The following is a 19475-nucleotide window of genomic DNA, read 5'->3' on the forward strand; positions in this document are numbered from 1 at the left end:
CACTTTAATACATTAAAGTAAAACACCTTCTGTGTGCAGCTCTAGCCCAGCCCCCCTCCCCCATACTTACCTAAGCCTGATGTCAATCCAGTGCTGTGCACTAGGGCAGCATCACTGCTCTCTCTCTCGCGCTCTTCACTGGCTCAGACATAGCAGTGGGAGCCATTGCTTGATGCTGCTGTAAATAACAGCTAGTGAGGGGCCAACCTGCACTCTGTGTGTCAATGGACACACAGAACACAGCTCATGGCTTGCTATAGATGCACTCATTGGGAGGGAGGGGCCAGGACTGTTAGTAGGGGAGCCAAGAAGGGGAGGATTGGAGAATGATAAATATACCATGTTTGTTATTATTTGGGGGTTTTTACCAAAATAGAATTTGGTCTAGTCAAGAAAGAAAGAATCTACCACTCCAGGTGTATGCAATCCCAATTGGAACCGCATAGGAGTGCTAGCCCTGGCCTGTCTCCGTGGAATACTTGGAAAAAGAAGAAATGGCTGCACATCCAAAGGTTCCAAAAACATGCCTTTATTGAAAATCACCAGGATACACCAGGACACCAGATATTTAGTCACGTAAATGCGTTTCACACATCCAAACTGTGCTTAATGATGATTATACTAAAAGTTGAAGCTTATATAAGACCTCCCCGACATCAACAGGTGTTCATTAGGTGGTCAGAACAAGCAACAGCTACACAGCATGATCAGTAATTACATGCTAGAAAAAAGCGCTCTGTCCTAAAAACAGTGAACTGTGTACAAAAAATTCATATAAACACATATATCAAAAGTGAATACACATATATAGTGAAAAATACAACATCAATGCATATACATATGGATAAATACATGAATGCATTAATGGGTGGAATAAAAAATTGTGGTTAATTCGATATTATTAAAATTAATGAGTAACGCATAAACATGTGGGTTTGTTTATGCATTACTCTGTCCTAATCAGTTCACTGTTTGTAGGACAGAGCGCTTTTTCTAGTATGTAATTACTGATCCTGTTGTGTAGCTGTTGCTTGTTCTGACCGCCTAACGAACACCTGTTGATGTCTGGCAGTCTTATATAAGCTTCGACTTTTAGCATAGTCATTGTAATGATTAAGCACAGTTTGGATGTGTGAAACGCGTTTATATGACTAAATATCTGGTGTCCTCATGTATCCTGGTGATTTTCAATAAAGGTACATTTTTGGAACCTTTGGATGTGCAGCCAGTTCTTCTTTTTCCTAGAATTTGGTCTAAACTTTACCTGTGCAGTGTTTTACAAAGACCCTATTTGGTTTGCCTGCCTGTTGACTGTATATCTGGCTGCAGCAGGAAGTGACACATTTAGCAGCATTATTACAACCAGAATGTACAGTATCTCACAAAAGTGAGTACACCCTTCACATTTTTGTAAATTTTTTTTATACCTTGTCATGTGACAACACTGAAGAAATTACACTTAGCTACAATGTAAAGTAGTGAGTATACAACTTGTATAACAGTGTAAATTTGCTGTCCCCTCAAAATAACAACACACAGCCATTAATGTCTAAACTGCTGGCAACAAAAGTGAGTACACCCCCAATTAGCCATTTTCCCTCCCCGGTGTCATGTGACTCGTTAGTGTCACAAGGTCTCAGGTATGAATGGGGAGCAGGTGTGTTAAATTTGGTGTTATCGCTCTCACTCTCTCATACTGGTCACTGAAAGTTCAACATGGCACCTCATGGCAAAGAACTCTCTGATGACCTGAAAAAAAGAATTGTTGCTCTACAAAAGATGTATAAAACAAAAATCCGCACTTAGATATATATGTGTAGCTGCAGCCTCCCCAGAAAAGGACCCCACAAAGTGTTGTCCCAAGTAATAAGCGTGATGAGAACAGGGAAATTGGCGCTGCTAAAAAGTGATATGATATCCGCTCTGACCCAACAAGGGTAACAAGCAAAAGTGGGTAAATATTAATAAAACCCTGGTAGGATTTAATAACATCTAAATTCCAAACACATGTGAAGTGCAATACACTAGGCGGTGTGTAAAAAGGCTTATAATAAGTGAAATAGCCTTTCTCATCATAAACTATAACATTAATATTAAAATGCCATCAAATAGTAAGTGAATCCTTAATTGAAATATAGGGTGTCTGAAATAGTTGGTTAATAAAAAATCTGTGAATAACTAATCAGAAAATTATTTATGAAACATATATGACACTATAGAGAAAAAAGTCCATATAGCACTATATACAGTGGGGACGGAAAGTATTCAGACCCCCTTAAATTTTTCACTCTTTGTTATATTGCAACCATTTGCTAAAATGTAAGTGTTATTCTGTCAATAATGGGTGCTGTGTGTACATTAATGAGGAAAAAAATGAACTTAAATGATTTTAGCAAATGACTGCAATATAACAAAGTGTGAAAAATTTAAGGGGGTCTGAATACTTTCCGTCCCCACTGTAAATCCTTTCAGTATCCCATATGCATATTTCCATAAAAGTGCTTTGTGCTAGTATCCAAAAAATGGCAATTTTATATCCTCTTCCGTGCAAAAATAAGGTGACTTCTTTTGCATAAAATAAGGTGACCAAGTGCATCCAAATAAGGTGACTTCTTGTGCTCCCCCTCAAGTATGTACACTCACCAGAAGCCCTCACCCCTGCAGGGGTAAAGAGCATGTAATACGATGCTTGACCAATCTGGAGATTCCTAGAAAGCGATGAATTCTCCTAATGCGAACCAGAGTGTGTACAAACCGGCATCCACGTGTAATTAAAAATGGGCATCCATAGCGTAAATCCGATATAAAATATGTTTATTGGTATACTGGACAATAAAAAAGGATTGTACTGAAATGTGGCTAAAAACACTCTGCCCCATCAACAAGAATCTCTTCCATCATATGGTTATGGCCATTGAACACGCCTACCGAGCGGTCTGTCAATTGCGGGCTTTTGTGCTTGCTATTAATATAATTGGTTTTAGCCTACGTTGAAGCCTCCACTTACAACTATATATTGACTTGAGGTGTACCAAGATGGCTACGCCTCAGACGCCATCCAGTGATGAAACGCGTAAGATGGGACTTGGTACACATCAATGCCAACATCTTTTCCGGCCACTTCCGGTTTGCTCGCAACGGTCTGTGGAACGCCCGCCGTCTAGACCGAGGAACTGGTCATTCTACAGCCATTCTTGTTGGTGGGGCAGAGTGTTTTTAGCCACGTTTTTTAAACTACAATACGGTCCTTTTTTATTGTCCAATATACCAATAAACATATTTTATATCAGATTTACGCTATGGATGCCCATTTTTAATTACATGTGGATGCCGGTTTGTACACACTCTGGTTTGCATTAGGAGAATTCATCGCTTTCTGGGAATATCCGCATTGGTCAAGCATCTTATTACATGCTCTTTACACCTGCAGGGGTGAGGGCTTCTGGCGAGTGTACATACTTGAGGGGGAGCACAAGAAGTCACCTTATTTGGATGCACTTGGTCATCTTATTTTATGCAAAAGAAGTCACTTTATTTTTGCACGGAAGAGGATAAAAAGTTGCCATTTTATGGATACTAGCACAAAGCACTTTTATGGAAATATGCATATGGGACACTGAAAGGATTTATATAGTGCTATATGGACTTTTTCTCCATGGTGTCATATATGTTTCATAAATAATTTTCTGATTAGTTATTCACAAATTTTTTATTAACCAACTATTTCGGACACCCTATATTGCAATTAAGGATTCACTTATTATTTGATGGCATTTTTATGTTTATGTTATATTTTTTAATGAGAAAGGCTCTTTCACTTATTAGAAGCCTTTTTACTAGGAATGGGCCGAATGGACCCCTGTTCGGTTTGGACCAGAACATCCGAACACTGCGAACGTTCGGACCCGAATAACAAACCCCATTAAAGTCAACGGGACCCAAACGTCAAATATCAAAAGTGCCTGCATATTTATAATACATGGTGTGTTTTTTTTTATATATTTTTAGGTGATCGTGATGTTGTGGATGAAGGTCATTTCACCAGTGAAAGTGTCCAGATCCTGATCGGGGAGATCATGGGGTGTAATAGGGACTTTGAAAACATCGAGCAAAACATCAATGATGTTCAAAACAAAATACAGAACATCATTGATGTTTTAGGGAGAATTTAAAACCCCTCGAAATCCCAAATTATTTCAGTTTTTTGTCCTGAACATTTTTTGAACATGTTTTGACATATTCTGGAAAAGCCAAATTTTGAAGATGCACACAGTGTGTCAACATGTGCTATCTGCCATCACGGGAGATCAATGTATGCGTTTTGGGGGTGCAACCTCTTCCTCAATAATAAAGTAGCTGAGAGGAAGGGGTTGCACTCACAAAACACGTCCCTTGATCCCTCATGATGGCAGCTAGCAAATGTTGACATTCGGCAATTTGTGTGCATCTTCAAAATTTGGCCTTTTTCGGGGGTGACTTCATCCCATCTGCTGAACGCAATATCAAACACAGTTTATAAATACTCATGTCTGATATTGCCTTCAATTTCTATAAAAGTTGAACTTTGTAAGTTCCAGATTTGTGTATTTATTGTTGGTTTGAAACATGCCTGTTTTACCTTAAAAGGCAATTTCTACTTTTATTAATGTGACCTAAAAATTATACAACAAACATGTTGGTTTGTTTTAAAAACCTTTTATAAATGCACACGTGATGAACATTTTTTGTGGTAAAATTGGTGTTTTCAGTGACAATGGGGGTTATTTCCTAGGGGCAAATCCACTTTGCACTACAAGTGCAGTTTCAGTGCAGTCTCAAGTGCACTTGTAGTGCAAAGTGTCTTTTGCCTTTTTCAGTCAGGGTCAGCTAAAAGAAAGACAAGCAGTAAATGTAAGCAAATATTTGTTCAGTTAAAAAAAAATGTAAAAAATGTCTCAGACATTGTCTGGCATATCGATGGCCCCCTGATGACCTGCAAAGTATTCCATGTATCTTATACGGACCTCGCGGGAACTCGGCGGGGGGGCAAGCCAGGACGGTCAGCTTCAAGTGCAGTCAGGGTTGGTTCATTGAGATTAATTCCAGCTTCAGGCCCAACTGAGCCAGCATAGTTCACAGAATTTCTCCTTAAAAAGTTGTGGAGAACACAGCAAGCCAGGATGATGTGACTGAGTTTATACTACGCCATGTGTATCGGTGAAAGAAATAGGCCAGTAATTAAAAACCCTCTGGTCCGGGGTGAGGGTCCTCATAGGGAATGGAAGCACAAGATGGTCCCCCAGTGCAAACGCTTCATCCACAACAAAGACGAATGGGAGTCCTTCCTCATTGTCTTATGGAGGTAGCAAGTCCAAGCTGCCATTCTGGAGACACCTGTAGAACTCGGCGATAACTCCACCATCTGACTTCCGGCCATTCTTCCCCACGTCCACATACAGGAACTCGTAAGTAGCTGACACCACCGCCAACATCACAATACTATTGAACCCCTTGTAGTTGTAATAGTATGACCTCAAGTTGGGTGGTGGGATGATATGGATGTGTTTCCCATCAATTGCCCCTCCGCAGTTAGAAAAGTCCCACCACTGGGCAAAGTGGGAGGCCACAGTCTGCCATTCCTGTGGGTTGGAAGGAAACTGTGGAGTAAAACAAGAAAAAAAATTAACCATTTTGCACATAAACATGGAAAGCAGATTAGACACAAACATTCTTGGCCAACATCAGTATAACATTTATTTTAGGAAGTATTTAAAGACAAAGGTATAAGGTCTACCTATCTGATCCTCCCCCCCCATGGGCCATTTAAAAAAAATATGGCGGGGAGATGTTTTGGACAGGTAACCCTCTCCACTTCATTGAGAGATGAATGCCTAAATAATGTGTATTACTTTGGCCAGCCCCTCCTTACTTTACACTATTGGCAGCCCACTGGACAGGTAAGAAGTGTCATAATACAAAGAGACTGTACACATTTTAGCACATTTTTACATTCTGCTATTACCTATCAAGATAATAATAGGATACAAAAACTTTAAACAGTACCATTTGAAAGTATTCAGGCAGGCCCTTGCACTACATGCTTTGGGGAATTCATCCATAAATCTTGCCACAAAAGAGGTGGGTATAGTGTGTATGGGTTTGGCAAAGTCAGCAGATAGAGGATTGGTATCAGCTGAGTTAGCAGTTGGGGGGAGGGAGGGTTCCAAATGATTTTGGGACCCAAAAAAAAGCCTCTGGCACTCTGCCTGAATTTAAAGCACACATCACAATTTTCAACATTTTAGGGGGTATTTAGGGTAAAGCACTACTATGGAGCTGACAAAATACATTGTTAAGTGACTACACAAGGTGAATATAGGCCCAGGAGAGCATGCTGGGGAGGTAAGTGAAGGTAAATATGTATGAAGGGCAAAAAAAAATACATAAAAATACATAAAAATCCAGCATGCATGAGGACAAAGGGGACATTCACAGCATATTACACTCATGGTAATTAGGGAATGAGGAAAGAAATACAATATATTATCAAACATTAAATACAAGAAAATGTGATGTTAAAGGATAAAAATCTTACCTTCATATACTCCTTCTGCAAGACCTGGATGATGGCAGAACAGGTCTCCGGGATAATGATCCCCAGAGCCTGGGGGGAGATGCCTGTCGAGAACTTAAGGTCCTGCAGGCTTCTCCCAGTCGCCAAGTACCGCAGGGTGGCGAATAGCCTCTGCTCCGGAGTGATGGCTTGCCTCATGAAGGTATCCTGCCTGCTGATATAGGAGGTCAGCAAAGCCAAAAAACGGTGAAATACGGGGTCCATCATGCGGAGAAAGTTCCTGAAATCGTCAGGATTATTCTCACGGATCTCATGGAGCAAAGGCATGTGACAGAACTGGTCACACTGGAGCAACCAATTCTTGGTCCATGAACTCCTCCTCGCCCTGTTTATGGACTGGGCTTGTGTCAAAGTAAGGACCCCAACACTAAACCCCTGCACAGCACGAACTCTACAATGAGTATGTATACGCAACATGCTAGAAAACGATAGGCTGCTCAGAACAAAGTAACAGAATGCACTGAAGAACAGCAAGGCCTTTGAAGAGCGACTTGAAAATCAGTAACGAACGAACAAAAACACAATGAAAAAGCAATGGTAACTCACTGCACGCACTGAAGACCAGATACAAACCCACAAGCACAAACTGAACAGCAGAAATACGATCTGAAAACCATGAGTCTGAAAAAGTGTGAATCGTCTCTCACCAAACTTTTACTAACACGAGATTAACAAAAGGAGCCCAAAGGGTGCTGTGCTTAGTACTGAACTGCCCTTTTAAAGTCTTGTCGTACGTGGTGGACGTCACCGCGTTCTTGGCATTTGTAAATTCCAACAACTTTGTGCGACTGTGTGTATGCAAAACAAATTTGAGCCAACATCCGTCGGAAAAAATCCACGGATTTTGTTGTCGGAATGTCCGATCAATGTCCGACCGTGTGTACAGGGCATTACTGTAAAGTGGCAGATCTGTACCATGTCTACAATCTGCTGCAGCAATAATTGAATTTATAGACGAAAAAAAATTGCATTTTTCCTGCAAGCTGCCTTTATTTTGCTCAGCAACAGTTGGGGAGCCAGTGTGTATGATGAGGCCACAATATAGTGCACTGGGAACAAGATTAGAGATTTTTTGGATACATTCTGGTGTCACTTTGACTTTGGATAGAAGTAACGGGTGCGTTAAAATTGGTTTTTGGGTGTCGGTGGCGCCTTCCCACCATAAACCTATAACCACTTGAGACCCGGACCATTATGCTGCCTAAGGACCAGAGGTCTTTTTCCAATTTTGCACTGCGTCGCTTTAACTGCTAATTGCGCGGTCATGCAATGCTGTACCCAAACGAAATTTGCATCCTTTTCTTCCCACAAATAGAGCTTTCTTTTGATGGTATTTGATCACCCCTGCGGTTTTTATTTTTTGCGCTATAAACGGAAAAAGACCGAAAATTTTGAAAAAAAATGATATTTTCTACTTTTTGTTATAAAAAAAATCCAATAAACTCAATTTTAGTCATACATTTAGGCCAAAATGTATTCGACCACATATCTTTGGTAAAAAAAATGTCAATAAGCGTTTATTTATTGGTTTGCGCAAAAGTTATAGTGTCTACAAACTAGGGTACATTTTCTGGAATTTACACAGCTTTTAGTTTATGACTGCCTATGTCATTTCTTGAGGTGCTAAAATGGCAGGGCAGTACAAAACCCCCCAAATGACCCCATTTTGGAAAGTAGACACCCCAAGCTATTTGCTGAGAGGCATATTGAGTCCATGGAATATTTTATATTTTGACACAAGTTGCGGGAAAGTGACACATTTTTTTTTTTTTTTGCACAAAGTTGTCACTAAGTGATATATTGCTCACACAGGCCATGGGCATATGTGGAATTGCACCCCAAAATACATTTAGCTGCTTCTCCTGAGTATGGGGATACCACATGTGTGGGACTTTTTGGGAGGCATGGTGAATATTTTGCAGCTCTCATTTGTTTTTGAAAATGAAGAAAGACAAGAAAAATGTATTTTTTTTTTCTTTTTTCAATTTTCAAAACTTTGTGACAAAAAGTGAGGTCTGCAAAATACTCACTATACCTCTCAGCAAATAGCTTTGGGTGTCTACTTTCCAAAATGGGTCATTTGGGGGGGTTTTGTGCCACCTGGGCATTCCATGGCCTCCGAAACTGTGATAGGCAGTGAAGAGAAATCAAAAATTCACGCCCTTAGAAAGCCTGAAGGCGGTGCTTGGTTTTCGGGGTCCCGTACGCGGCTAGGCTCCCAAAAAGTCTCACACATGTGGTATCCCCGTACTCAGGAGAAGCAGCAAGAATGTATTTTGGGGTGTAATTCCACATATTCCCATGGCATGTTTGAGCAATATATCATTTAGTGACAACTTTGTGCAAAAAAAAAAAAATGTGTCTCTTTCCCGCAACTTGTGTCGCAATATAAAATATTCCATGGACTCGACATGCCTCTCAGCAAATAGCTTGGGGTGTCTACTTTCCAAAATGGGGTCATTTGGGGGGGTTTGAACTGTCCTGGCATTTTATGCACAACATTTAGAAGCTTATGTCACACATCACCCACTCTTCTAACCACTTGAAGACAAAGCCCTTTCTGACACTTTTTGTTTACATGAAAAAGTTATTTTTTTTGCAAGAAAATTACTTTGAACCCCCAAACATTATATATTTTTTTAAAGCAAATGCCCTATAGAATAAAATGTTGGGTGTTTCATTTTTTCTTTTCACACAGTATTTGCGCAGCGATTTTTCAAACGCATGTTTTTGGGAAAAAACACACTTTTTTTAATTTTAATGCACTAAAACACACTATATTGCCCAAATGTTTGATGAGGTAAAAAAGATGATCTTAGGCCGAGTGCATGGATACCAAACATGACATGCTTTACAATTGCGTACAAACGTGCAGTGGCAACAAAATAAATACATTTTTAAAAGCCTTTAAAAGCCTTTACAGGTTACCACTTTAGATTTACAGAGGAGGTCTACTGCAAAAATTATTGCCCTCGATCTGACCTTCGTGGTGATACCTCACATGCATGGTGCAATTGCTGTTTACATTTGATGACAGACCGCCGCTTGCGTTCGCCTTAGCGCGAGAGCAGGGGGTGACAGGGGTACTTTTTTTTCTTTATTATTTTTTTTGCTTTTTTATCTTATTTTTAAACTGTTCCTTTCATTTTTTTTTTTTATCATTTTTATTGTTATCTCGGGGAATGTAAATATCCCCTATGATAGCAATAGGTAGTGACAGGTACTCTTTTTTGAAAAAATTGGGGTCTATTAGACCCTAGATCTCTCCTCTGCCCTCAAAGCATCTGACCACACCAAGATCGGTGTGATAAAATGCTTCCCCAATTTCCCAATGGCGCTATTTACATCCGGCGAAATCTAAGTCATAAAATGCTTGTAGCTTCCGGTTTCTTAGGCCATAGAGATGTTTGGAGTCACTCTGGTCTCTGATCAGCTCTATGGTCAGCTGGCTGAATCACCGGCTGCATTCTCAGGTAACCTGTTGAGACAGGAGAGCCAGAGAAAAACACGGAAGATGGTGGGGGGGGCATTCCCTCCCACGGCTTGTAAAAGCAGTCTAGAGGCTAATTAGACGCTAGGATTGCTTTTACATGAAAGCCGACCGCTGGCTGAAAAGAATGATACCAAGATGATACCTAAACCTGCAGGCATCATTCTGGTATAACCACTCAAAGTCGTGAATGGCGTACCTGAAGACAAAAAAATGGTTAACAATAAAACACAGTAAACGGTAAAGTATAAAAAATTGCATACCTGAAAAGCAAACATGATAAAACATAATAACAATAAAACATTGCAGAATAGAATACAGTAAAAAAGAGCAGAACAATAGAGAGAGAGAATAGAGAGAGAGAGAACAATAAAACGACAACTATTTTTTTTTATTTTATATATATTTTTTTTTTTTTTTTTTTACACTTTTTTTGTAACTAACTTTTATAACTGTAACCGGTTCCAGGTTCGGGTCTCTCAAAATGCGATGGCATCTTGGGAGACCCTGTGAAAGTGTGTCCTAGTCTGTGCAATGCTGTACCCTACGCTAATACTCAACTAGTGTATGGTAGCGTTCAAAACATTCACCAATGCAAAGACCAGGATTGTCAGGAAAGGAGGGACAATAATAGCGGGTGTCACGCCTATATCCGCGCTTGCTGCAGACACGACATCTTTTTGGGGGGGGGTTCGTTGGGTAGGGGTACTCGGGAGGACATAAAGAAAATGCCTCTCATGCAGCCAACTGCATTTGGTTGGGGATGTGAATGGGGGAAGTACGGGCGCTGCAGAAGTGGTGGGTACCCAATTAGGATTGACGAATGCAGCAGGAAGGGCACTATGGGCACAACGGGCCTGTGTTTGTCTTTTTGGTGGCAGTGGGACACTACTTGTGCTTGCCACCTCACCAGCTTGAACTGCACTTATGGGACTCGCCACGTCACCAAGTGTTACTGCAGTGCGGGTTTGACTACGACCGGGGTGTACTAGGCCACTGGTGCTTGCCAGTTCAATAAAAAGCTACCAAAAAAACTGTTAGCGATCGCTGCAGTTATGCGTTTAGTGTTTTGTAAGTGACAGTGATCGATCGATACTGCACTTGGGTGGGCTGGGCTGGGCTGGGCCGGGCGGAGGGGCTAAACGCAGGTGCTAGCAGGTATCTGGGCTGATCCCACTAACACTGCGTTTTTGGGAACCCTAAACTGCTGGGGACGCTAGTATAGATCTGATCGGATCAGATATTGATCCGTTCAGATACTATACCACTAAGGGAGGTGTATGCTGCGTGCGTGGGTGTTAGTGGTACTAGCGCTAACCTGACGCTGCTTGGGGCTGGTGCTTGCCAGTTCACCAAAATGCTACCAAAAAAACTGTTAGCGATCGCAGGGATCAGGCCTGACTCTGCGAACGCTGCAGTTATGCATTTAGTGTTTTGTAAGTGACAGTGATCGATCGATACTGCACTTGGGTGGGCTGGGCCGGGCCAGGCGGAGGGGCAAAACGCAGGTGCTAGCAGGTATCTGGGATGATCCCGCTAACACTGCGTTTTTGGGAACCCTAAACTGCTGGGGATGCTAGCATAGATCTGATCGGATCAGATATTGATCCGTTTAGATACTATACCACTAAGGGAGGTGTACGGTGCGTGCGTGGGTGTTAGCGGTACTGGCACTAAACTGACGCTGCCTGGGGCTGGTGCTTGCCAGTTAACCAAAATGCTACCAAAAAAACTGTTAGCGATCACAGGGATCAGGCCTGACTCTGCGAACGCTGCAGTTATGTGTTTAGTGTTTTGTAAGTGACAGTGATCGATCGATACTGCACTTGGGTGGGCTGGGCGGAGGGGCAAAACGCAGGTGCTAGCAGGTATCTGGGCTGATCCCGCTAACACTGCGTTTTTGGAAACCCTAAACTGCTGGGGACGCTAGTATAGATCTGATCGGATCAGATATTGATCCGTTCAGATACTATACCACTAAGGGAGGCGTATGCTGCGTGCGTGGGTGTTAGCGGTACTGGCACTAATCTGACGCTGCCTGGGGCGACGCATATCACCGCCGGGCGATTAGGGGGCTAAACCTTTATTCGGTAATAAACGGCGGGTGCCCTGACACTATAAAAAATAAACGAACTAACCAGCGTCACTCGTAACACTTATACGGTGATCAGTGATGAAAGGGTTAACTAGGGGGCAATCAAGGGGTTAAAACCTTTATTAGGTAGTATATGGGGGTCCCTGACGCTATAAAACGCTGACGGCGAACCTAAATATTTACCTCCCTAACTAGCGTCACCAGCGACACTAATACAGCGATCAGAAAAATGATCGCTTAGCGACACTGGTGACGGGGGGTGATCAAGGGGTTAAAACTTTATTAGGGGGGGTTAGGGGGGTACCCTAGACCTAAAGGGGGTTAACCCTAACTGTCCTAACACTGTAACTGTCACAAACTGACACCATGCAGTAATCAGAAAAAAAAAAAACTGCTTGGTGTCAGTTTGTGACAGGGGGGGTGATTGGGGGGTGATCGGGGGGCGATCAGGGGGGGATCGGGGTATTTTGTGTGCCTGTCATGTTCTACTGTGTGTGTGTGTGTTTGTGCACTCACATTACAGTCTTCTCTCCTCTGCGCCGGAACGGAAAATACCGAGCCGAGGAGAGATGACATCATTTCCTTTGCTGCTGTTTAGCATACAGCAGCAAAGGAATGTTCCCATTGGCCGGCGGCGATCGCGAGGGGGGGCCATGAACGGATGGCCTCCCCCTCACCTCCGATCGCCGGGGAACAAAACAGGACCGCCTCGGGCACCGGGGGGGTCCGATCGGACCCCCCACCCGCGGGAGGCAAATCACGTATATGTACGTGATTTTGCCTGCCCATGCTGCCTTGCCGACGTACATCGGCGTGAGGCGGTCCTTAAGTGGTTAAAGATAATCTTGATGAAAGCAAGAATTTGCCTTGCTGTAAAAAATTGCAATGATATGCACCTGTCAAACAGGTGCTGAAAAATTGGTCTTTGGGTGTCGGTGGCGCCTTCCCACCGTAATCCTATAGAGATAATCTTGATGAAAGCAAGAATTTGCCTTGCTGTAAAAAATTGCAATGATAAGCACCTGTCAAACAGGTGCATAAAAATTGGTCTTTGGGTGTCGGTGGCGCCTTCCCACCGTAACCCTATAGAGGTACTCTTGATGAAAGCAAGAATTTGCCTTGCTGTAAAAAATTGTAATGATATGCACCTGTCAGACAGGTGCAGAAAAATTGGTCTTTGGGTGTTAATTGTGCCCATGAAACCTATACAAAAAACATTCTTCCAGATGAAATGATTGAACACCCTCAAAGCTAGGCAGCCTCAAAGTCCTGCAGAGATTCCACATCCCAAAAAGACTTAATCAGTGACATCGGCAACAGGGGCTTCAAAGCTGGTAATCCAGGACTGATTCATTTTTATAAAAGTCAAACGGTCCACAGAGTCTGCGTTCTATGATCAGTAACGAAACCTCCTGCAGCACTGAATGCCCGTTCTGAAAGCACACTGTATGCAGGGCAGCCCAACAACTCAGTAGCATACTGGGCAAGTTCTGGCCAGTGGTCTATTCCCATGACCCAGTAAGCCAGTGGATCGTCAGCTGGAAAGCTCTCCATCTCTTTTTTGGCCCCGAGGTAATCGTCCACCATGTGATGACAGATGCTGCCGATAAGATGTGGAAGCTGACAGCCCTGGGCGGCAAGAACTAAAAAAATTCCGAAATGCCTCACTTAGGCGGATGCCTTCTCCAACGCTCCTTTCTTGACCAACGGAAGACTCAAAACAACGTTTTCCACCACACTGTAACCTACTAGAGTCAGGAAAAATGTTCAATAAAATCCTCTTTAATGTGTCCTCAAGAGATTTTATCCTCTGCACTCTCTGTGGGGACGGGATGAATTCAGAGACCTTCCCCTTATAATGATGGTCAAGGAGGGCTGCCAACCAGTAATCATCCTTCTCCTTTATGCCACGTATTCTTGGGTCCTTTTGCAGGCTTTGAAGCATGAGGTTGCCCATGAACCTCAAATTTGCAGAGGCTTGAGAAGCAGACTCCTCGGGGTCACTCGGGATGACAGCATCTGGAACTTCCTCCTCCCAGCCACATACTACTCCCAAGGGTCCTTGGGTTGGAAAGCCATCGCTTACAGATTGATGCATGTCTTCCTCTTCTTCAAAGCCTATGAAAGTGCCAGAATCCTCCTCCTCATCCTCCTCCCCTCTCTCATCCTGTGTGTTCTGTGACATAGGAATGATGGTGTCTGCATAAAGTGGGCCTTGAGAGGAAAGGAAGTCCTCCTCTCCCTCCTGCTGCTCTGCTTCCAGTGCTCTGTCCATAATGCCACGCAGAGTCTGCTCCAGCAGAAACATAACAGGGATTGTGTCACTGATGCATGCACTGTCACTGCTCACCATCCTTGTGGCCTTCTCAAATGGTGACACTACAGTACATGCATCCTTAATGATCAGCCATTGGCGTGGGGAAAAAAAGCTGAGGCGACCTGAGCCTGTCGTTGTGCCGTACTGACACAAGTACTCATTGATGGCCCTCTGCTGCATGTATAGCCGCTGCAGAATTCCCAAAGTTGAGTTCCACCTGGTTGGCATGTCACAAATCAGGCGGTTTACGGGCAGATGGAATTCCCACTGAATTTTAGCCAACCGAGTACTGGCTGTGTATGACCGCCTGAAATGGCTACAGACTCTTCTGGCCTGCTTTAGTACATCTTGCAACCCTGGGTACGTACTTAGGAAACGCTGTACCACCAAATTGAGGACATGTGCCAGGCATGGTACATGTGTCAACTTTCCCTGTCTAAGGGCAGACAGGAGGTTTGAGCCATTATCAGACACCACCATTCCTGGCTCCAGCTGGCGTGGTGTGAACCACCTCTGGGCCTGTCCTTGCAGAGCTGCAAGAATCTCTGCTCTGGTGTGGTTCCTGTCCCCTAAACACACCAGCTGAAGCACTGCATTGCACCTTTTAGCCTGTCTCTGGGAAAAGCCCTTCGAATGCTTAGGGGGTACCTGATGTTCATAGGACAATTCTGCAGAGAAGGGCATGGAGGTGGTGAAAGAGGAGACGGTAGAGCTCACAGGTCTGGCATCATCACCACCAGCTGTATGGAGATGTGGGGGCACAACAAGCTGCAGCACTGAGTCCTGTCCTGCATCCTTTCGAGTTGCAAGCAGAGTTACCCAGTGTGCTGTGAATGAAATATATCATCCCTGTCCATGCTTGCTGGACCATGTGTCAGCAGTGGATTTTATGGCTGACTGCCTTGCCCAACGATGCCAGAACATTCCCTTCCACGTGATGGTAGAGAGATGGAACGACCTTACATGAAAAGTAGTATCGACTGGGAACCTGCCATTGTGGTACAGCACATTGTGCGAATTCATGGAAGGGGGCAGAATCCACCAGGCTGAAAGGCAGAAATTGGAGAGCCAACAGCTTTGACAAGCTTGCATTCAGGCACTGGGCATGTGGGTGGCAGGGACTGTATTTTTTTTTCGCTGCAAAAGATGAGGCAGAGAAATTTGCCGGCTACAGTCTACAGCTGGTGGTGTGCTGCTGGTAGATGAGCTGCTAGGACCTTGGACACCCTGTGCTAAACCATCATCCCTGTCAGTGGAGCCTGCTGAAAGGTAATGACTTGGTATCACAGGGGCAGACTGAAGTGAGTAAGGAGGAGGAGGGACAGATTTGTGGCCCTTTTGTGTGGCTTTTAGGTGTTCTTGCCAATGGGCTGAGTGGTTGGACGTTAAATGCCTTGTTAGGCATGTGGTACCCAAATGGTTGGTGTTTTTGCCACGTTTGATGTGCCTGTAACACAGTTTGCAGATAGCAACAGTGCAATCTGCTGCAGATGTGCTGAAAAAGGCCCAGACAGCTGAGCTGTGGGGAGTGGGCCGGGAGATAATAGCTGCAGAATGTGATGGATAGGGATGAGCCGAACACCCCCCTGTTCGGTTCGCACCAGAACTTGCGAACAGGCAAAAAATTTGTTCGAACACGCGAACACCGTTAAAGTCTATGGGACACGAACATGAATAATCAAAAGTGCTAATTTTAAAGGCTTATATGCAAGTTATTGTCATAAAAAGTGTTTGGGGACCTGGGTCCTGCTCCAAGGGACATGGATCAATACAAAAAAAGTTTTAAAAACGGCCGTTTTTTCGGGAGCAGTGATTTTAATAATGCTTAAAGTGAAACAATAAAAGTTCCCTTTAAATTTCATACCTGGGGGTGTCTATAGTATGCCTGTAAAGGGGCGCATGTTTCCCCTTTTTAGAACAGTCTGACAGCAAAATGACATTTCAAAGGAAAAAAAGTCATTTAAAAGTACTCTTGGCTATTAATGAATTGCCGGTCCGACAATACACATAAAAGTTCATTGATAAAAATGGCATGGGAATTCCCCACAGGGTAACACCGAACCAAAATTTTTTTTAAAAATGGCATGGGGTCCCCCTCAAAATCTATACCAGACCCTTATCTGAGCACGCAACCTGGCAGGCCGCAGGAAAAGAGGGGGACGAGAGAGCGCCCCCCTGAACCGTACCAGGCCACATGCCCTCAACATTGGGGGGTGCTTTGGGGTAGCCCCCCAAAATACCTTGTTCCCATGTTGATGAGGACAAGGGCCTTATCCCCACAACCCTTGGCCGGTGGTTGTGGGGATCTGCGGGTGGAGGGCTTATCGGAATCTGGAAGCCCCCTTTAACAAGGGGACCCTCAGATCCTGGCCCTCCCCCCTGTGTGAAATGGTAAGGGGGTACAAAAGTACCCCTACCATTTCACAAAAAAACTGTCAAAGATGTTAAAAATGACAAGAGACAGTTTTTGACAATTCCTTTATTTAAACGCTTCTTCTTTCTTCTTTCTTCTATCTTCTATCTTTCTTTGGTTTCTTCCTCCATCTTCTTCTTCTTCTGGTTCTTCTGGTTCTTCTGGTTCTTCCTCCGGTGTTCTCATCCGGCATCTTCCTCCGTGGCGTCGGCATCTTCTTCCCTTCTTCTCCTCGGACCACTCCGCATCCATGATGGCATGGAGGGAGGCTCCCGCTGTGTGACGCTTCTCTCTTCATCTTTTTCTCTTCATCTTTTTCTCTTCATCTTCTTCTCTTCATCTTCTTGTCTTCATCTTCTTTTCGGGCCGCTCCACATCCACGATGGCATGGAGGGAGGCTCCCGCTGCGTGACGCTTCTCCTCCTCTGACAGTTCTTAAATAACGGGGGGCGGGGCCACCTGGTGACCCCACCCCCTCTGACGCACGGGGACTTGACGGGACTTCCCTGTGGCATTCCCCGTAACATCAGAAGGGGGCGGGGTTACGTAATGGGTGACCCCGCCCCCTTCTGATGTGACGGGGAATGCCACAGGGAAGTCCCCGTCAAGTCCCCGTGCGTCCCCATTATTTAAGAACCGTCAGAAGAGGAGAAGCATCACACAGCGGGAGCCTCCTTCCATGCCATCATGGATGCAAAGCGGCCCGAGGAGAAGATGGGGAGAAGACGCCGATGCCACAGAGGAAGATGCCGGACGAGAACACCGGAGGAAGAACCAGAAGAACCAGAAGAAGAAGAAGATGGAGAAAGAAACCGAAGCAAGATAGAAGAAAGAAGAAGCATTTAAATAAAGGAATTGTCTACCCGACAGATAGAGACTACACGTACTTCTCCCCCCCACACCAGAAATATTCTAGAATTGATTATTTATTTCTATCCCAACCAGATCTCTCATCTCTTTCGCAAGCTACAATAGAGACCATGTTCCTATCCGACCACCACCCCATTACGATAACCCTTACATTCCCAGAGTCGCAAAAGACTACTAAAACTTGGAGATTGAACCCATCTCTCCTAAAAGATCCTGAAACAATCCAACAACTGAACGCCCGAATCCAACTATACTTCCAGGAAAATTCAACCCCAGACATCACTCCGGTGATGCTGTGGGAAGCACATAAGTGCGTTTTAAGAGGCAAACTTATAGCCCTAGCTATGGCGGAAAAAAAGAGACACCAAGAACAGATCAAGGCCCTCACCGCAACAATCCACAGACTTGAAACAACTCACTAAAAGACCATCTCTCAATCCACACTACAAGCCCTCTCACAGGCAAGAGCATCCTTGCTAGACGAACTAGGCGAAGATATATTTTAGGTCAAAAAAGTGTTCTATGAACATGGCAACAAAAGTGGGAGACTTCTCGCTCGCACAATCCAGGCAGCTAAAACATCCTCCACTATACATCACCTCCGCACTGCAAAAGGCACACTTCTCTCCAAAAATGAGGAAATAGCCAAGCACTTTGAGGAGTTTTACTCTAAGTTGTACAACTTACCACAAAATACACCAGATTCTCCTTCCGCACATGACCGCACATGACCAGTCCCTACAAATCCAAGAGTTCCTGACCCAATATTGCCCCAAGCCAATATCAGCACATAAAGCTGAGGCCTTAGAACTCCCTATGACCATAGAAGAATTCAACCTTGCCATTAAAAAAAACGAAGGCGGGCCAAAGTCCAAGCCCTGACGGCTTACCTCTCATATACTACAAAACTTTCTTAGGGGCACTAGCACCCAAAATGTTGTCGGCCTTCAATTCTCTTTTAAACCCACTCGCTACATCTGGACACATGTTAGAAGCCCAGATAGCAGTGATACCCAAAACAGACAAAGACCCAATGCTAGTTTCCAATTATAGACCCATATCGCTGCTCAATGTAGACACTAAATTGTATGCCAAAATTATTGCAAATAGATTATTACCCCTGATCCCAGATCTAGTCTTGCTCGATCAAGTAGGTTTTATTCCGGGTAGAGAGGCAAGAGACAATACCATCCGCACCCTGAACCTTCACCACTGGCTCAATACATCAAATACTAAGGGATTTCTATTATCCCTGGATGCTGAGAAGGCGTTCGACAGGGTGGCCTGGGATTACATGCAAGAGGTACTCAAAGGGATTGGCCTTCTACCACGCATGTTTGCACACATTAATGCTCTATACACCAATCCAACAGCAAGAGTTAAAGCAAATGGCCTCCTGTCGAGCGCCTTCCACATCAGCAACGGTACCCGTCAGGGATGCCCCCTGTCTCCCCTAATTTTTGTCCTGTCTCTTGAACCCCTTCTCAACAGAATAAGGGCCAACCCCGATATTCAGGGTATCTCTATAAACCGCAGGGAATTTAAGGTAGCCGCTTTTGTGGATGACATCTTACTATCACTGCAAACACCCCGCACATCTCTTCCTTTGAAAGATATTAAACACTTTGGAACATTGTCCAACTTCAAAATTAACTATTCTAAATCCCAGGCCCTTAA

The sequence above is a fragment of the Aquarana catesbeiana genome, linkage group LG01 (genome assembly GCF_042186555.1).
Source record: "Aquarana catesbeiana isolate 2022-GZ linkage group LG01, ASM4218655v1, whole genome shotgun sequence".
NCBI lineage: Eukaryota > Metazoa > Chordata > Amphibia > Anura > Ranidae > Aquarana > Aquarana catesbeiana.